At 41.7% G+C, this 1,682-nt stretch overlaps 1 pseudogene; it reads right to left on the reverse strand.

Annotated features, from left to right (window-relative positions):
* Positions 1-556: 556 nt before the first annotated feature.
* Positions 557-1,412, reverse strand: LOC102499345 (60S ribosomal protein L6 pseudogene; annotated as a pseudogene).
* Positions 1,413-1,682: the final 270 nt, after the last annotated feature.

A 1,682-nucleotide genomic window follows, 5' to 3' on the forward strand; every position in this document is an offset into this window, starting at 1 on the left:
ATTATGCAAAGTAAAAATAAACCAGACACAAAAGGACAAATACTTCATGATTCCACATACAAGAGGTACCCAGAATAATCAAATGCATAGAAATGAAAAGTAGAATACTGGGGAGTTATTGTTTAAATGATACAGAGTTTTGGAGAGGTTTTTGTTTTTGTTTTCTGCTATAGGGTATGTGTGCTCACCAGAAAGACAGAGAGAGACAGAGAGACAGAAAGTGAGAAATCACCCCCCGGGGGGGATGGCCATGCCTCAATCCCTTCTCCTCCATTCTCCTCTTGGGATCTTGGGCACACACACACATGCGCCCAGTGTGAGTTTAAGCCACCGGGTCTGGAGCTCGAACCACGGTCGACTACATGGGAGTCCAGCGACATGCCATTACGCTAACTGCTGGTCCCCAAATGATACAGAGTTTTGGTTTGGAATAAAGAAAAAGTTCTGGAGATGGATAGTAGTGATGGTTATACAACCATGTGAATGTAACTTAATGCCAATGAATTGTACACTTTTTTAAAAAATTAGTTACTTAATTAGGTTCTTGACAAGAAATTTAGAACACCAATTTGTGAGGATGAACTCCATTTGTAAGGGCAAACATGGATTTCAGGTAAGCCTGGAACTGAAAAACTGTTTGATTTTTGATAAAATTTGTGAGTATACAGCTTTCTGATCAACCTTGCACTGCAAGTCTCTGAATTCTTGTTATTTCTGTTTGTGTCGAAGATCTCGCTTTCCTGGTGTCTGAGCTTCTGGAGTTTCTTTTTCTTGAAGTCAGCATCAGTGAGGTGTTTTGGGATTTTTTCTTTGCTAATGTCAATTTTCATGGAGGTAGCAATGACAAATTTCTGATGTGTTCTACACAGTGGAGCTTGATTGAGGACCAGAGGTCCAGTTAAAGTAGCAAGCCACTGCTCAGCTGCTTCAGGAAAACCACTCTTTTGCCTCTGTGGCGTCCAGTGAGGATGATCAGAATGTTCCCGGGAGTGATGCTAGCTCGCAGCTTTCTCACACACTGATTGAAGGATTTTTTGCCCTGGCTCAACAGCTTTCAAGGCACATCTTCAGAAGGATAATACCTAGGCATTTTGCAAAGTTTAGCCACCCAGGTACCACCATTCTTGTCACTGCCAACTGGTTTTATGACAGTGGCAAAAACCTTTTTATTTTCAATCCTGGATTTAGTGGCCAAATATTTCCTCTTGTGCTTAGCCTTCCTAGAATACATTGCAGATTGAGAGCACCTGCCAATTTCCCAGACTAGGACCAGGTTTCAACTGCAATGGGGCTTCCTCTTCTTGGCTTTTTAGCCTTGGGTCATCCTTTTTAACCTTTCCACTGGCATCAGCCTTTTTGGGTTCTGGTTTCTTCGCCTTAGTATCTGGCTTCTCAGCTTTTTCATCTTCCATCTTGTATAATAGGAAATTGTACTCTTAAAAATGGGGACCATGGGGGTCAGCAGGTGGCATGGTGATTAAGGTGCTGGACACTCTCACTTGGCTGACCATGGTTTGAGCCCCAGACCTGGTGGCTTGCTTTCTCACTTTCCATCTCTCTCTCTCTTTCTCTCTCTCTCTCTCCTTGGTCAAATTAAAATATAAATGAATGAATAAATAAAATTAAAATAATTATTTTTAAAAATGGGGACCAGCAGATGGCATAATGTTTAGATCACTGGA

This window comes from Tupaia chinensis, unplaced genomic scaffold (assembly GCF_000334495.1).
Source record: "Tupaia chinensis unplaced genomic scaffold, TupChi_1.0 Scaffold145652_1, whole genome shotgun sequence".
NCBI classification, from domain to species: domain Eukaryota; kingdom Metazoa; phylum Chordata; class Mammalia; order Scandentia; family Tupaiidae; genus Tupaia; species Tupaia belangeri.